The sequence below is a fragment of the Rana temporaria genome, chromosome 8 (assembly GCF_905171775.1).
Source record: "Rana temporaria chromosome 8, aRanTem1.1, whole genome shotgun sequence".
Classification (NCBI taxonomy): domain Eukaryota; kingdom Metazoa; phylum Chordata; class Amphibia; order Anura; family Ranidae; genus Rana; species Rana temporaria.
In genome coordinates, this window is record NC_053496.1 from 158,141,744 (window position 1) to 158,159,967 (window position 18,224).

The window sequence follows — 18,224 nt, forward strand, 5'->3', positions numbered from 1 at the left end:
AGGGCCATATTCTGATACATTTCAGGCGGCGGAACGTATGTACTTTACGTTACGCCGCCGCAAGTTTAAGTGGCAAGTGCCGGATTCCCAAACCACTTACCTGTGAACTTGCGGCGGCATCGCGTAAAGTCCACCCGTGTAAGCCATCCTAATTCAAATGATCCAGGCAGGGGGCGTGGATCATTTAAATTAGGCGCGCTCCCGCGCCGATCGTAATGCGCATGCTCCGTCGGGTAAATTACCCGACTTGCATTGCGCTAAATGACGTCTCACGGACGTCATTTGTTTTGACTGTAACGTAAATGGCGTCCAGCGCCATTCACGGACGACTTACGTAAACGACGTTCAATTTTGAAATTTCGACGCGGGATCGACGGCCATACTTAACATTGAGTACGCCACCTAGGGGGCATCTTTATCTTTACGCCGCGTATCGCTTACGGAAACGACGTTAAAACACTACGGCGGGCAAGCGTACGTTCGAGAATCGGCGTGAGTAGTCATTTGCATATTCTACGCTGACCGCCACCTAGCGGTCAGCGTAAATATTGCAGCCTAAGATACAACGGCGCAGGCTGGTGTATCTTAGGCATGTTTAAGTGTATCTCAGTTTGAGAATACACTTAAACATAGGAAAGGGACTTACGTAGGCGTATCTGTTGATACGCCTACGTAACTTGTTTAAGAATATGGCCCATAGTGCTGATCTATAATCATATACATGCCTTCTTCATGTATCCTTACCTGTCAAATGTCTCCCCTCTGTCTGTTATAAGAACTGAAATCCTGTGGGTGGATCTGTTGTCTGGAGCTCTGTGGGTGGAGTCGTGATGTCAGTAGACTCCCCACCCACCTCTACACTCCCCTTGTCAACATGCATTTTTTTCTATGTATTCCTTACACTAAATTCTGCCATGATCACTAACATCCAGGTAAAATCCAGAAAAATAAACACATGACTTCAGAAAAGGAGATGGGGGTGGGATTTAAAAAATAATGCCTGTCTCCAGGCTAGTGCATGAGATATGTAAATAACCTGTCACTCACAGCAAGGGGGCGGAACGGAAAAAAAGTTTTTTTCTCTGTAAGTCTGTTTTATTTCACTGAACAAAAAAAGTGGATTGCTCAGAGATGGATTAACTCTGTGTGGCAAGACTGGGCACAGATGATAGTAAATCTTTTACTCTACATTGTGATATCAATAAATAAATTTAAAAAAATGGGTTTACATCCACTTTAATCTAGAACACTGCTGTCTGTCTATATCACAAGCGAGTTAGAGTGTTGGTTTGATTATATCAGGTGACCGACCAGATCAATCAGCTAACAGGTCAACACAGACGGGGAAAAGCAACAGCCAATACCCGGGTGCTGGAATGAGGAACAGGGGCACCAAGTGATCCTGACATTACCCCCCTCTGAGGAGGGGCCCCTGGACCCTCAAAGACCAGCTGGACACCAGCACAGGACCATCAGCCTGGGCAGAGGTCCGTGGATCCTCAAGGTCAGGCAGGTTAGCAGGGGACATGTCACGGGGGTCAAGCCGGACAGCTGAAACACGACCAGAATACAGAGAGCTCTGAAAAAATGGATTGAAAGCCCCACCTGGTCAAATGAGGCAGTTTGAAGAGAAACAAAATGTTACCCCAGCTCCACTGCCAGTATAGAAGTCCACGAACTGTGATCCAGGACGTTCAGGCCCCATAAATACAATACTTGAATCAAAAAGGGCTCGCAACTTGCATGCTCTTGAATAAAAGTCCTTTATTGGTTACATGGGTATAGGCTATGCGTTGACGCATTTTGGCTAAGAATCCTTGGTCAAATGAGGCAGTTTATCCAAAGGGTGGATTGAACCTCTTATGCCTAGTACACACACGAGAGGATCGATCCGCGGAAACGGTCTGGAGGTCCGTTTCCGCGGATAAATCCTCTGGCGGATTTTGATCTCATGGTTGTACTAACCATGAGATCAAAATCCCCGCGGAATTCCCTCCGCGGTGACGTGTCGCGCCGTCGCCGCGATGATCACGTGCGCGACGCTGTAATATAAGGAATTCCACGCATGCGTCAAAATCATTACGACGCATGCGAGGGATGTAATCGGACGGATTGATCCGCTGTGTCTGTACAGACCAGCGGATCAATCCGCTGGACTGGATTCCAGCGGATAGATTTCTTAGCATGCTAAGAAATTTTGATCCGCTGGAAATCCATCGGGCCGAAAAAAATCCGCGGATAAATATCCGCTGGGTTGTACACACCAGGGGATCTATCCGCTGAAACCGGTCCGCGGATAAATTTCAGCGGATCGATCCTCTCGTGTGTACGGGGCCTTAGACCGGTAAGAGAAGTAGGGTGAAGCCAGGTTATAGAAAGTCCTGAATAAGAAAAAGCAGGACGTTCAATGGGCATGGGCTGGACTGGCATACTTGATGCAGTGGGCAACTGGGCCGCATCGCCAGGTGTAGCGACTGTCTGAATTGCATTACCAGAAAGTCCAGAATAAGAAGCAGGAAGCTCAACGGGCATGGGCTGGACTGGCATTACTGATTCAGTGGTTGACTGAGCCACATCACCAGGCGTAGCGACTGTCTGAATCGCATCGCCAGGCATAGCGACTGTGGAACTTGCAGGCAAGTTAGCCTGGCTGTGCATCCAAGGGAGTTTAGTGATGGGCAAAGGTAGGGGTAAATCCAGGGGGCTTGACTTTTGAGGACTTTCCAAACAGAGCTCAAGGCGAGACAACAGATTAGTTTGGCTTCTAGGAGGAGAGGATTCAGGCTGTGGCAATTGACTGGAGACGTGACCTGTAGAGAATTCAATAAACTTGTCAGCTTTTTCTATAACAGAGTGATGTAAAGGCACATGATTATGCAAACTGTAGTCACATTTGGAAATGTTGTCATGAACAGGATCTGAATAGGACTGGAAAAAAGGCACGTGACTGGAACTGGCCACACAAGAGTTATACATGGGCAACTGGTCAATAGTTATTAGGCAATTCTGGATGCAGATCTGGGACCTGGACCCAATCTCTTCTGCAGCCCAAAACGAAAAACTAAAATAATTGAGCGCACTCCTGAAATGTACTGACAGACCTATTAAAAAGAGGGGGGGGGGGGTAGGGAAGAGGGAACAATTGGGAATAAAGGGACACTGGTCACAGCCAGTGATCTAGAAATAGGGTTGCCACCTGTTCCCCCGGACAGTTCGGGTTTGGAATCATGCGTCCGGGTTTTAGACTGTCTGAGACCGGGACACATTATTCAGACTGGACTAAGTCTCTCCCCTCCCCCTTCTCTCTCTTGCCTCTAAGTGAGTACGCTAAGGTAAATCAGGGTTCTCAGAGCACTCATTACATCAGAGCTCCCCTTTAGACCAGAGGCCACAGTGTTCCCCCTTACATCAGAGTCCTCTTCGTACACCAGAGCATCCCTTATGTTAGAGTCCTCCGAGTTCTCCCTTATATAAGAGTCTGCAGAGTCCTCCCTTACAGTGAAAGGGAACTCTGCGAGTTCAGATGTAAAAGGGGAGCTCTGCAGATTCAGATGTAAAGGGGGAACTCTTGTTAATAACTTCATATGATTAGAAATGTTATTTACTAGCAATATCTATGCATTATTTATCTCTGCATACTATGAAAAAAAGTGCTGTGCGACGCTGAAGTGTTCAGGTTTGACTTGAAGAAAAGGTGGCAACCCTATCTAGAAATGATTAATGGAATTGCATCAGTCCATAGTAAATGTCCATTAACATATAATATAAAACTTTCACTGAGTGGCAGCCAGCTGTCAGAGAAGTATCTGAAGGACAACAAGAAAGGAGAGAGAGCGGCGCCTTCTAAGCGTAGTAAGTGAGTATTTAATGAAATAAATAAAAATCACAGAACTTGTCAGAACTAAGTTGTGCAGGCACAAATTCTGTAAGCCTTCTCTGAGGGAAACCGACACAGTGGGGTAGATTCAGGTAGGACTTGCGCCGACGTATCTCGATATGCGCCGCGTAAGTCAAAATTTGCGCCGCCGTAACTATGCGCCGTACCCACAAAAAGAGGTACGCCTGAAATTAGGCTCCTTCCGACCGACGTAACTTTTCTCCGCATAGCCATACCGGGGGGGGGGGGAGAGACAGGGAAAGGGCGGAGGGAGGTAGTAGTGGGGGGGAGGGAGTGAGGAGGGGGGGGGCGGGAAAGGATAATCTATCGTATGTACACTATGGTTAATGTTGGTGTTTGCTTATTTTGTGACATGTATTATGTACATCTTGTTTGTTTGAGAGTAAATATGAAAATACTGAATATTGGAAAACAATAAAGAAAAATTAAGACAAAAAAAAACCCTTTTCTCCGCTGGCGTATTTTATGCGCATTTTTACGCTGTGCGCATCTTGCGCTCCCATTGTTTTCCTATGCTAACATGCAAATGAGGGAGATACGCTGATTCACAAACATGCGCGTGTCAGGCGCAGTCTGCGCGCAATTAGCGCAAGTTGAACGGCCAGCGCAAACTTGCTCCTCATAAAAGCAGGGGCAACTTGGCACCAGACGGACACAGGTCAGCTGGAGAGCAGCTACAGTAGCACCAATACGGACGAGCTGAGCAAGCTGAGCACCCACACTTGCAGGACAACACATCTGTGTGACAACATGCCAGGGGCAGCCTAGGAGGGCACAGGAGAGGATATATCAAACGCGCATAAACGTCTTTGGAATAGGGGATTCAGAGGTGTTTCGCATCTTCAGATTCAGCCCTGAAGCCATCCAGGAAATAGCCACAATCCTGCATGATGACATCACCAGCAAGACACATCGTGCACATGCAGTGGAGCCACTGGTCAAGGTACTGGCAACACTCCATTTCCTGGCAAGTGGCTCATTTCAGCGTACAAGTGGAGTCGTGGCTGGGATGTCACAATCCTCCATTAGCAGATGTGTGCACCAGGTTGTCCCTGCAATCCTGAGACGCATGTCCCACCACATCATCATACCCACCCAGGAGCATCTGCGGCAGAAGGCAATGACAGATTTCTATCAAATTGCCAGATTCACACGCACCGTGGGGGCCATTGATTGCACCCATGTGGCACTACGGCCCCCCCCCCCCCCCGTGACATGGAGCACATATACTGCAATCGGAAGCATTGGCATTCCATCAATGTACAGGTGCTAGCCGATGCCCAATGCCTCATGTGGCACGTCCGTTACAAACACCCAGGGTCCTGCCACGACCGCTTCATATACCGTCAAAGCCTCATCTCCACAGAATTTGAACAGAACGTGTACGGGGACAGCTGGCTGGTTGGTGAGTGACATGGGTGTCAGCAGGGCTGCTGTTACAAATCACGGGGCCCCATACAGCCTACCTGGCAGGGCCCCCCAATATATCAAGACCATATTTTCCCAAAAAATACACTAAAATCATTATTAGTGGAAACAAACATAACAGAGAACCTGTGTGAATTAGTCCTTTATTTGTTTTTTACATACAAAAATGATATTCACAGTGACAAGGGGGCACACGGAGGGGGGGGGAATCAGAAGCAGGCAGAACAGGAAGGGGAATCAATGTCGAGAAAGCAATTACAGGAATGATGCCCTGTGTCTGCGTCTCTCCCTGCAGCAGCTGAAAGACAGCAGGAGTGGGAGAAACTGGCTTTCAGCTGCCGAAGAGAGCAGCACAGGGCATCCTTCTGTAACTGCCCCTCCGCCAAAACACACTAATCCCCCCTGCTGTTTGGGCCCATCTGTGTGCCCGGGCCCCCTACAGGACTGGTGGTCCCCCCCTATCAGCGGCCCTGGGTGTCAGGCATGACTGCCCCCCCCCCCCCCCCCCCCCCATGATGCAGACATCACAAGGGGCACATGCATGACTAACATCCTCCTGTCTTTTCCCTTCCAGGTGACTCTGCATATGCACTTGGACCCCATCTCATGATGGCCCCTTGAAAAGATGTGATGTTTTAACTCTCCTTGCTGGTGTGTCCTGTGGTTCACTATTGGTCGGATTATTTACTGCAACAAGATCCACGCACCTCTAAGCGCTTATTGACCACCTATAGTTTGGGGTCTTGTGATTTGATGAGAGGCTGTGCATGGCATGCTGGTGGTACTCACTGGTAACATTTCAAGTTGTACATATTCTCTTGGATGGATTTTTATTATTATTATTCACAGGTGGTGTGAAAAGATTTGAATGTTGATTTGTTTATTTTGAATTGTTATGCATTATTCACAATTGGTGTTTTATGTTGATTTAAACACTCACTTTTATTGATGTGGATTTAAAGGGGTGGGGCAACAATATTTATTAATAAAATATTCTTACCAAAGAACACTGATGTATCAGGCATTTTTCAACTGACTGCCAGTGTATTAGATATTAGCCCCACTGACCACCAATGTTTTGAACATTATTCCCACTGACCACTGATGTACTAGACATTATGGCCCAGATTCTTAAAGGGCTTACGATTTGCGCCGTCGTAAGTTCTAATCTGGGCCGTCGTATCTATGCGACTGATTCTTAGAATCAGTTACACATAGATATCCATTAGATCTGACAGGCGTAAGGCTCTTACGCTGTCAGATCTTAAATGCAATTTTTTTTTTCGCCGCTAGGTGTCACCTCCATCGTTTTCCCCGTCGTCTATGCAAATTAGCCAAATACGCGAATTCCCGAACGTACGCCCGACCGACGCAGTGAATTTACGACGTTTACATACGATTTGCGACGCGTAAAGTTGCGCCTGGGTCTATGAGGCGCAGTCAATGTTAAGTATGGCCGTCGTTCCCGCGTCGAAATTAGAAAATTTACGTCGTTTGCGTAAGTCGTCCGTGAATGGCGCTGGACGCCATTTACGTTAGCGTCGAAACCAATGATGTCCTTGCGACGTCATTTAGCGAAATGCACGTCGGGAAATTTTAGGGACGGCGCATGCGCAATACGTTCGGCATGGGAACGCGCCTAATTTAAATGATCCATGCCCCCTACCATTTGAATTAGGCGGGCTTGCGCCGGAGGATTTACGCTACGCCGCCACAACTTTACAGGCAAGTGCTTTGTGAATCAAGCACTTGCCCGTAAAACTTGCGGCGGCGTAACGTAAATGAGATACGTTACGCCGCCGCAGTTTAAAGCGTTTCTACGAGAATCTGGCCCTTTGTATCAGGAAGTATTCTCCTTTGACCACCATTATTCCCACTGACCACTGATGTATTGGACATTATGTATTGGGGATCTTCTCCACTCCACTCCACTCCACCAGTGTAGAATAGATCTTCTTTACTGATTACCAATGTAAGATGGATTGTCTTCATGGACCACCACTGTAGAAAAGATCTTCTCCACTGACTATCACTGTAAGTTGATTTGTCTTCATGGACCACCAGTGTAGAATAGATCTTCTTTACTGACTACCAATGTAAGATGGATTGTCTTCATGGACCACTAGTGTAGAATAGATTATTATATATTTCATTATTATCACTAAATATTGTATCAGGAAGTATTCTCCATTGACCATCATTATTCCCACTGACCACCGATGTATTTGACATTATGTATTGGGGATCTTCTCCACTTAACGTCAATGTCAGTTGTATTGTCTTCACGGACCACCAGTGTAGAATACATCTACTCCACTGACCACCTAGGTAAGTTGGATTGTCCTAATGGAACACCAGTGTAGAATAGATCTTCTCCATTGACGACCACTGTAAGTTGGTTTGTCTTCATGGACCACCAGTGTAGAATAGATCTTCTTTACTGACTACCAATGTAAGATGGATTGTCTTCATGGACCACCAGTGTAGAATACATCTACTCCACTGACTACCAATGTAAGTTGGATTGTCCTAATGGACCACCAGTGTAGAAAAGATCTTCTCCACTGACTATCACTGTAAGTTGATTTGTCTTCATGGACCACCAGTGTAGAATAGATCTTCTTTACTGACTACCAATGTAAGATGGATTGTCTTCATGGACCACCAGTGTAGAATAGATTATTATATATTTCATCACTAAATATTGTATCAGGAAGTATTCTCCATTGACCACCATTATTCCCACTGACCACCGATGTATTGGACATTATGTATTGGGGATCTTCTCCAGTAGTGTTGCTCACGAATATTCGCATTGCGAATATTCGACTCGAATATAGCATATTCGAGAAATCGCGCTATATTTCGAATTTCGCGGTGAATATTCGCAATTCCGAATATTCGCATTTTTTCAATTTGATTTTTAAAACAGATCACATCCTATCGACGTCTAAAAGCATTGCTGGTATGATTAGAGACCCTGGGCCGAGTAGCTAAGCTGAGGCGATCCTTTTATGTTGCCAAATTGAAAAAAAAAAAATTGCGATTTTTCGCTATTGCGAATGCGAAAATGATTGCGAATTTTCGATAACTGTGGTAGGAGAACTCTGATTGTCTCTGATGCAAAAGGGGGGGGCTTTGTGTATGTGTATGTTATGAATATTTGTATGTTTGATATTATTATTTTTTGTAAGAAGGAAAAAATTGCGCATACCTTAAAAAAGGGGAGAATACAGCAGCAACTCAAAAATGTTATACAAAATAAATTAATACAAGACAGAAAATGGAGTCGCTCTACAAGAATAAAAAATATGTCTAGTGACAAGACATGTGGGCAAATTATAAAATAAGCAAGCGCAAATAACTTGTGAAATACACAGTGAAACAAATATATAAAGAAATATAGTCCCAATAATAGAAAAATAATCTTTCATAAAAATGTCTTTGATATGTGAAGTGAAAAAAAGTCCAAAGCATGCTGCATGAACGTGTTCAATCTTTAAGGTGTTTGATTGACAAATGGCTGTGACAGATGGATAGAGTAAAGAATCACCACCAATGCAAAACACTTTTTATTTTCTATTGTAAAATATCAAGAATATTCTGAGCCAATCAGAGTGCTCCTTCCGCATTTGCCGAATATTCGCAATTATTTTGTATTGTAAAATATCAAGAATATTCTGAGCCAATCAGAGTGCTCCTTCTGCATTTGCCGAATATTCGCAATTATTTTGTATTGTAAAATATCAAGAATATTCTGAGCCAATCAGAGTGCTCCTTCCGCATTTGCCGAATATTCGCAATTATTTTGTATTGTAAAATATCACGAATATTCTGAGCCAATCAGAGTGCTCCTACAGCATTTCTCGAAATTGCGCAATAAATATCGCATTCGCATGTTGCGATATTTCGATAAAATATCACGAATATTCTGAGCCAATCAGAGCGCTCCTCCAGCATTTCTCGAAATTGCGCAATAAATATCGCATTCGCATGTTGCGATATTTCGATAAAATATCACGAATATTCTGAGCCAATCAGAGTGCTCCTACCGCAGTTATCAAAAAATCGCAATTATTTTCGCATTAGCAATAGCGAAAAATCGCAATCATTTACTTTCGATAAAATATCACGAATATTCGAATTTAGCGAATATATCTCGAATATTCGAATATATATTCGAGATATATCGCGAAATCGAATATGGCATATTCTGCTCAACACTATTCTCCAGTTAACGTCAGTGTCAGTTGTATTGTCTTCACGGACCACCAGTGTAGAATACATCTACTCCACTGACCACCAATGTAAGTTGGATTGTCCTAATGGACCACCAGTGTAGAATAGATCTTCTTTACTGACTACCAATGTAAGATGGATTGTCTTCATGGACCACCAGTGTAGAATAGATCTTCTTTACTGACTACCAATGTAAGATGGATTGTCTTCATGGACCACCAGTGTAGAATAGATTATTATATATTTCATTATTATCACTAATTAGTTGTATCATATAGAGTACCCCTGGGTGTCGATTTCACATTCCTTATTCGTATACTTGTTCTTGTAATTCAACCTACTGTTTACACTATTGTACAGTGAGCTCTAGATACAGTAATAGCAGAGTTTCTCTAAAAACCTGAAATTTGCTTTGAGGGTTCCTCCATGTTAGGTTCAAAAAGCTTGCTTTGGGCTTTTCCATCCTTCTAAACAACATATGTACTTGGTTTTCTCCTGATTAACCACAAAACCCATCCTGCATGCTGCTTTTTCCAATGCCAGGAAAGCTTGGATTAGTGCGTTCTCAGATCTTGCAACATTGTATATACCGTCAGCAAACTTCAGAATCTGCACTTGTTTGTTAAATGTGGATTGTGGGAATGTGGAATGATTTTGTACATATTTTAAATTTATGGTCAGGGCTAAAAGAATATATTGTAAAAAATTTGCTCTTTTTTTTATTTAGCTCCTTTATATATTAAATATTGCAAAGAAATTTTATATACTCCAATATCCAGCCAATTGGTAGCGCTTGATGCTCTTTGTCACTTACGCAGTACCATCTGATACCATCTAAGCCTACATGTTGCTAGAAACAGGACTCAACAGGACGGAAGAAAAGATGCCCTATGAGTCCTCTCCAGCAAGCTGATCCACCCATAAGGCCGCGTACACACGATCAGTCCATCCGATGAGAACGGTCCGAAGGACCGTTGTCATCGGTTAGCCGATGAAGCTGACTGATGGTCTGATGTTTGTACACACCATCGGTTAATGAACCGATCGTGTCAGAATGCGGTGACGTAAAACACAACGACGTGCTGAAAAAAACGAAGTTCAATACTTCCAAGCATGCGTCGACTTAATTCTGAGCATGCGCGGGTTTTTCACCGATGCTTTTGCATACTAACGATCGGTTTTGACCTATCGGTTAGGCGTCCACTGGTTAAATTTTAAAGCAAGTTGGCTTTTTTTTTACTTAAAGCGGGAGTTCACCCAATTCGTTTTTTTTTTCTCTTTTCCCCTTAGATGCATGCTCGTTTTGTCTAGGGGAATCGGCTAGTTGTTTTACTGTAAAATATGATCCGTACTTACCGTTTACGAGATGCATCTTCTCCGTCGCTTCCGGGTATGGGTCTTCGGGAGCGGGCGTTCCTTCTTGATTGACAGTCCTATCGGTTAGGCGTCCATCGGTTCAATTTTAAAGCAAGTTCTAATTTTTTGACCGAAGGATAACTGACCGATGGCGCCCACACACGATCGGTTTGGACCGATGAAAACGGACCTTCAGTTCGTTTTCATCGGATTGACTGATCGTGTGTATGCGGCCTAAGAAGTATCTTTTACCACTTGATCCTCACCTCCTCTCAGAGCAATCCACCAGTTGGTGACAGGTAGGGGTGAGAGCAACAAATTGGCTGCAATTTTGTCAGAATTGAGCCCCTGATTTGTATATATTTTTTGCTAAGGTGAAATTTGCTTTAACAAATATACCTATAAAAAAAATAAAAAACTTTCTGTGCAAAGTGTTTGTACTTACGTGTTGTTGCATTGCAAACCAATGCTTTTCAACTAATTAGGTGTAAATCCAGCCTAATGGAGCTTCCATAACCTTCCACAGCCATTTAAAGTCCATTAAACCCTTTAGTACACAAACAAAAATATAGTGAGTGGCAGGGATTTTTAAAGCACCAAAACAACCAACACAAATGATTTGTAAAAAATGTTTACAAAACAAAATCTCCAGCAATGTACATAAATTGATATTATATAACAAAGAAAGGGGAAACCATTGTAGTAGTAACTGCGGCCCAGATTCACAAAGACTTACGACGGCGTATCTCCAGATACGCCGTCGTAAGTCTGAATGGCCGCCGTCGTATCTATGCGCCTGATTCATAGAATCAGAGATTTGGCCAAGATACGAACGGCGTAAGTCTCCTACACCATCGTATCTTGGGGTGCAATAATTACGCTGGCCGCTAGGTGGCGCTTCCTTGACTTCCGCGTTGAATATGTAAATGAGCAAGATACGCCGATTCACGAATGTACGTACGCCCGTCGCAATTAGTTACGCCGTTTACGTAAGACATACGCCGGCGTAAAGTTAAAGCTGGTCTCTAGGTGGCGCAGCCCATGCAAAGTATGGACGTCGGAACAAGCGCATCTTTTTACGTCGTTTGCGTAAGTCGTACGCGAATAGGGCTGTGCGTAAGTTACGTTCACATCACAGGCATTGAGCCGGCGTATCTTTGGACGTAAATACGACGTGATACTGAGCATGCGCGCGCATGCGCCGTTCGTTTGGCCATGCATCTACATGGGGTCCAGCCTCATTTAAATACAACACGCCCCCTACCAGCCTACTTTGAATTACGCACGCTTACGCCGGCCCATTTACGCTACGCCGCCGTAACTTAGGACGCAAGTGCTTTGTGAATACAGCACTTGCCTCTCTAAGTTGCGGTGGCGTAGTGTAAATACGATACGCTACGCCTGCACAACGTAAAACAGCCCTACGTGAATCCGGGCCTGCATGTATAGAAACACTTTAGTTGAAAACCTCATAAAACTCACATTTTGCAAGTACTCGCTCACCACTAAGGATAAAGATATAAGCTCATACAGGACAAGGCACAGCACACTTTCGCCTTGTGTGCAAACACGCTTCCATGCATGATGACATCATATTGCGTTTGCTCTGCCCTTTGCCCAAAGCCAGGGTCCTTTGTGTTATATGGAAAGATCCATAAGCGTGGTTAGACCTACTTATCAATTTAAGTGGTCAATATTATTCTGTGAGTTGATCCCCAAAAGGGTTTGGAGTGATTTCAGGTGGATGTTGTCACATGGTAGAAGTTTGGAGGCAGAGATGGTGGATCTGCACCTGTGCAAGTGAATTTTATGTGGATCTGACACGGATAATCACTTACGCACTTTACTTACACTGATCAGACCAGTGGCGGCTGGTGCTCAAAATGTTTGGGGGGGCGCAAACAAATGACAATGTGCCATAAAATTGCCGCCACTGTGCCATAAAATTGTCGCCACTGTGCCATGCAATCAAACGCAGCCACTGTGCCCATCAATTGTCGCCACTGTGCCATGCCATCAAGCGCAGCCACTGTGCCCATCAATTGTCGCCACTGTGCCATGCCATTGTCGCCACTGTGCCATAACAAACGCAGCCACTGTGCCATTCCATTGCCGCCACTGTGCCATGCCATTGTCGCCACTGTGCCATCAATTGTCACCACTGTGCCATGCCATTGTCGCCACTGTGCCCATCAATTGTCGCCACTGTGCCATGCCAAACGCAGCCACTGTGCCCATCAATTGTCGTCACTGTGCCCATCAATTGTCGCCACTGTTCCATGCCATTGTTGCCACTGTGTCATGCCAAATGCAGCCACTGTGCCCATCAATTGCCGCCAGATTGCCCCACCCCCACCCGGCACTTACTACCTTTCTCGGTCAGCCATCCTCCTCCACGATCCCTCGATGTCTTCTCCCGCCCTCGATGTCGCTTCAGCCAATCAAGTTACCACACCAGATCCGGTGAACCCAATTGGCTGAGATGCGTGTCAGTGTTAACCAGGGAACGCACACCCCGTGCGTTCCCTGGTTAACTATTTGGAAGCCGATTACAGCCCACAGGCTATAATCGGAAAGACTATCAGAGCTGCTGGCTCTGATAGACACTTCCACAGCCAACCAGCTGCCGTTATTCAGATGGCCAGCGCTCGCCAGGGGGCCGACCATCTGAATAAAGGGCGGCAGCGGTGCCGGCGACATGCAATGCATGAATCTATGTATTGTTTTCAATGGCGGTGCAGGAGCGAGAGGGGGCGGCACTCCTGCGCCCACTATGAACGCACTGCCACTGGATCAGACATAACATCATGACTACCCACCATAACCCAGCATGGATGCTACTAGAAGGTATGCTGTGGTATCTGGCACCAGGTGGATCCTCCATGGATCAGACTTGTTTTTCCAGCACATCCCACAGATGCTTGATTGGACTGAGATCTGGTAAATTTGGAGGCCAAACATCCCAAACGTGTTGTATTCCTCAAACCATTCTTGAATTCGAAAGACCAGGCCACCTTCTTCCATTGCTCCGTGGTCCAGTTTATATACTCACGTGCGCATTGTAGGCACTTTTGGCCGTGAACACAGGTCAGCATGGGCACTGACTGGTCTGCAGCTAAGCAGCCCCATATGCAACAAACTGCGATGCTCTGTGTGTTCTGATACCTTTCTATCAACATCAACTTTTGCAGCAATTTGAGCTACAGTAGCTCTTCTAATGGATCGCACTACACAGGCCAGCACCCGTGCACCTTGGCCCCATCACCCTGTCACTGATTGGCTAGTTTTCCTTCCTTGGACCACTTTTGGTCGGTCCTGACCACTGCAGACCAGGAACATCCCACAAGAGCTGCAGTTTTGGAGATGCTATGACCCAGTCATCTAACCATTACAATTTGACCCCTGTCAAAGTTGCTCAAATTCTCACGCTTGCCCGGAAAAAAGGGGAAGTGAATTGGAAGGGGGTGGGAAAACACAAAACTAGGGATGATAAGAGGGGGAGAAGTAGATAGAGGAAAAGAAAACTAGAAAAAAAAAAAAAGGGAAAAAAATAATAGTAGAGGACAAGATACACAAGGAAGGCACTTACATTGGCCACATCCGTCCGTAATGGTAGGAATATAGAACAATACCCATTCAAAAGAGTGGGCAAAATGAGCGAAAATTACACCATGTCACCATAGACACAGTTGGCCTGGACCATTGATCATCGATCTTTAAACGGATTTATCCACCGCTGTGTATCAGATTGTGAAAACTATAGCTACATAGTAGCAATAATCCTGTTCATTTCGTCCTGAGGAAGCCCCACGGTGAAACGCGTAGGCGACTTCAATAGGATTCATTCACGATTCTTTTGTTCCGGATGGTTGTATTGTGATTGTAACGAGTTGCATTCCATTATACCATTGTTAATGTACATTTTGTACATTTATGTACATTTATCGGGAACCCCCCCCCCGGTACATACATCGGTACTTAATCGCGTGGGAGCGATCCGGAATGAGGGGGCGGCTATTCGTTTCTAGCCACCCCCTCGCGATCGCTCCCCGGAGCTGAAGAACGGGGAGAGCCGTATGTAAACACAGCTTCCCCGTTCTTCACTGTGGCTCCGTCATCGATCTTGTCATCCCTTTTATAGGGAGACACAATCGATGACGTCAGACCTACAGCCACACCCTGCTACAGTTGTAAACACACACTAGGTGAAACAACTCCTTCAGCGCCCCCTTGTGGTTAACTCCCAAACTGCAACTGTCATTTTCACAATAAACAATGCAATTTAAATGCATTTTTTGCTGTGAAAATGACAATGGTCCCAAAAATGTGTTAAAATTGTTCAAAGTGTCCGCCATAATGTCGCAGTCACGAAAAAAATCGCTGATCGCCGCCATTAGTAGTAAAACATTTTTTTTTTATAAAAATGCAATAAAACTATCCCCTATTTTGTAAACGCTATAAATTTTGCGCAAACCAACCGATAAACGCTTATTGCGATTTTTTTTTTTACCAAACATATGTAGAAGAATACTTATCGGCCTAAACTGAGGAAAAAAAACATTTTTATATATATTTTTGGGGGATATTTATTATAGAAAAAAAGTAAAAAAAATTGTTTTTTTTCCAAAATTGTCGCTCTATTTTTGTTTATAGCGCAAAAACAGAGGTGATCAAATACCACCAAAATAAAGCTCTATTTGTGGGAAGAAAAGGACGCAAATTTCGTTTCGGTACAACATTGCATGACCGCGCAATTACCAGTTAAAGCAGCGCAGTGCCAAATTGTAAAAACACCTCTGGGCATTTAGCTGCATATTGGTCCGGGCTTAAAGAGGAGTTCCACCTAAAAATGGAACTTCCTCTTAACCCACTCCTCGCCCCCTTACATGCCACATTTGACATGTAATTTTTTTGGGGGGGGAGTGGGGGCTTCAGGAGAAGGGGACTTCCTGTCCCACTTCCTCCTTCCGCCGAGGGGCTGGAAAGGCGATTCGCTTAATCACCTTTTCACAGCCCCACCCTGTAGGCGAGCGCCTATCCAATCGGACGGCGCCGCACCGCTCTCGCGCATGCGCAGTGGGTGCCCGGCCGTGAAGCCGAAAGCTGTCACTGCCAGGTGCCCACACTAAAAATGAAGACGCCGGCCGGCGAGGGGGGGCGAGGAGCGGAGGCCCGGCCGGCGCGTCGCTGAAGCCGTGGAGCAGGTAAGTGTCAGTTTTTTAAAAGCCAGCAGCTACACTTTTTGTAGCTGCTGACTTTTAATAAACTTAAAAAATGGGTGGAAAACCCCTTTAAGTGGTTAAAAACGATTGTGTGTGGGCTTCAGAGCATTTTTCGGGTTCTAAAAAATGGGCAAAAAAAAATTCGAACATGCTCTATTTTTTCACTACTTTTTTAACGTTGCCGCTTTTAAGGTTGTAAAAAATGGTTGTGTGTGGGCTTTAACGACGTGAAAAACCTGCGCATGCTCAGAAGCAAGTTATGAGACGGGAGCGCTCGTTCGGGTAAAAATACCGTTCGTAATGGAGTAAGCACATTCATCACGCTGTAACAGACAGAAAAGCGCAAATCGTCTTTTACTAACACGAAATCAGCCCAAAGTGTGGCGTCATCTGAATGGAACTTCCCCTTTATAGTGCCGTTGTACGTCACCGCGCTTTGCTAGAGCATTTTTTTTTCACGATCGTGTGTAGGCAAGGCCGTTTTAGGCTCCATGCACACTGGAATAAAAAACGTTGCTTCTACAGGAGTTTTGTGTTCTGCCTGTAGAAGCAACTCAATGTTATCCTATGTGTCCATACACATTAGGACGTTTACAGGCATATTTTTGATAACAACGATTCGAGGCAGGAAAAAAAAACCTTCTCATTCGCGTTTCTGATTGGAGCTCACTGGCAGAAAAATAAACGTAAAACTCTCCTAAACTCATCTAAACTTTGTACACAAAATGCCTTATATGGACGTTTTTTTACTCCAAAAAGAACAGGCTTTTTTTAAGCCCAGTGTGCATGGAGCCTTAATGATCGGGTTGAAAAAAACTTAGGGGCAGATTCGCGTACCTCGGCGCATATCTCCGCGGGGCGCAGCGTATCTAAGATACACTACGCCGCCGTAACTTATTTTTTTTTCGAATCCTCAAGGAATTTGCGCCGTAAGTTACGGCGGCGTAGTGTATCTTTGGCGGCGGAATTCAATGGATGTGATGGAGGCGTGTTTTATGTAAATACGTCGTGACCCGACGTAAACTACGTTTTTTTTTTAACGGCGCATGCGCCGTCCGTGGGGGTATCCCAGTGCGCATGCTCGAAATTAAACCGGAACAAGGCAATTCTTACGACGGTGACATCATTCTACGCAAATCCTTATTCGCGAACGACTTGCGCAAACAACGTAAAAAATACAAAAGGCGACGCGGGAACGACGGCCATACTTAACATTGAGTACGCCTCATAATAGCAGGGGTAACTATACGCTGGAAAAAGTCGAACGCAAACGTCGTAAAAAAATGCGCCGGCCGGACGTACGTTCGTGGATCGCCGTAACAAGCTAATTTGCATACTCGACGCGGAATTCGACGGAAACGCCACCTAGCGGCCCCTGAAAAAAGACGTACGCCTGTCGGATCGATCCGAGATGCAGTCGTATCTTGTTTTGTAGATACAAAACAAAGATACGACGCCCAGAATTTGAAATTACGTGGCGTATCAAGAGATAGGCCGGCGTAATTCTTTTGTGGATCTGCCCCTTAGTTTTTTCTAGAGCCTGAAAAACGTAATTTTTTAGAACCTGAAAAACGATCGTGTGTACGCGGCATAACACTTTGTTATATTGGTTGGGAAGAGGAGAGCTGTATATGCTTTGACTATGAATGGGACTATTTATTTTGCTGTTATTGGTAATTTTATTGTTGTTGTGTCTTATCTCCATTTGTTACTATGATTTTGTGTTGTCTTCGTTGAATGTAACGTTATCTTAATAATTTCCCTTTTGATTAATAAAGTATTCTGAATCTGAATTATTATTGACCTAATATGGCCATGTGCCCATATCGGGACAATATTGTCATGAGCATCCCCGTCCTTTGGAGCACATCTCCTGTCTGCAGCTCTTTGGCTCAGCAATAAAAGCTAACTTCCGGGTTTGGACAAGCTTGGGTTTGGACCAAACCCAAGCTCAACACTAATGACTAGCTATTACTAGATAACCCTAGGGGCCCTTTCACACCTTTTGCAGCAACACGTGGCAACACTCGTTACCTGCGTTTGTGCGATGTGGTACCATTCATTCTGAACGGCAACCCAAC